At 42.1% G+C, this 1,139-nt stretch overlaps 1 non-coding gene across 1 annotated transcript; it reads right to left on the bottom strand.

Annotated features, from left to right (window-relative positions):
- Nucleotides 1–677: 677 nt before the first annotated feature.
- Nucleotides 678–783, bottom strand: LOC126097069 (U6 spliceosomal RNA). Its single transcript, XR_007522087.1, has one exon. It is a non-coding gene; the product is annotated as a U6 spliceosomal RNA (small nuclear RNA).
- Nucleotides 784–1,139: the final 356 nt, after the last annotated feature.

Raw genomic sequence — 1,139 nt, 5'->3', positions numbered from 1 at the left:
TTGGCGAAGAGGACTATGTAGTCAGTGAACCTCAAATTTGTCAGTCTCTTGCCGTTGAGGCACATTCCGTTTTAGTTTCCTGAATATATCCAGTATGCAGGTAAATAGTTTTGGTGAGATCGGATCCCCTTATCCAACTCCTCTTTCCACACGGAAAGGTTGGCCTGTCTTTGCGGTTTTAACTCTAGCGAAGGTGTGGTTTCGAATGTTTCATAGTAACTTGATGTATTTTGCTTCTACTCTTTGATTTATTAGTGCTTGAAGTATGTTTGGGTGTTTGATGGTAACGAATGCTTTGCTGCCAGCAACAAAAGCAAGGTATATTTTTCTATTATCTGATTAAAAAAAAAAAGATCAAATATGTGTGAGATCTTATGGCACTTAACTGCTAATGTCATCGGTCCCTAAGCTTACACACTACTTAACCTAAATTATCCTAAGGACAAACACACACACCCATGCCTGAGGGAGGACTCGAACCTCCGCCGGCACCAGCCGCACAGTCCATGACTGCAGCGCCTCAGACGGCTTTTTTCTTTTTTTTAATTTTGTTCGTTGTTGATCGTTGTCTTTGGTCGTTGCAGACGTCACATGACATCCATTGAAATTCGCTGTTGATCCTTTCTCTCAGTTTTTTATGACAGAGGCCAACCAGCTCTCTGACCGAACACGCTGAGCTACCGTGCCGGCGCTTCACGATTTGAGTGTCATTCTTGCGCAGGGGCCATGCTAATCTTCTCTGTATCGTTCCAATTTTAGTATATGTACCGCCGAAGCGAGTATGCTCAGCTAATCCCGCGGGGTTATTATCTAATTAGTGGTTTGAATATGGTCCACTGATCTAAATCCTTTGCGGAATCCTGCTTGTCCTGAGGGTTGGTTCTCGTCTTGTGTTTTTGTTAATAGCCTTGTTAATATTTTCTTGAATAGTTTATGTAGATTAAACATCAGGCTTATGGGTCTTTAGTCCTTCATGTCATCTTTGGTACCTTTTCTGTGCAAAAGTACATTCCACTGATCGGGAATGTCTTTGGTTTGTATGATTTTGTAGAACACTTCTGTGATGAATGGCGTTAGGAGGTCGTGGACTTCTTTTAAGAGCTCATTCTATATGTTGTCTTCTCCAGGTGACGTTCCAT

The sequence above is a fragment of the Schistocerca cancellata genome, chromosome 1 (genome assembly GCF_023864275.1).
Source record: "Schistocerca cancellata isolate TAMUIC-IGC-003103 chromosome 1, iqSchCanc2.1, whole genome shotgun sequence".
NCBI classification, from domain to species: Eukaryota; Metazoa; Arthropoda; class Insecta; order Orthoptera; family Acrididae; genus Schistocerca; species Schistocerca cancellata.
The sequence above is the reverse complement of the archived record's forward strand: the minus strand, read 5'-3'. Positions and strand labels throughout refer to the sequence as shown.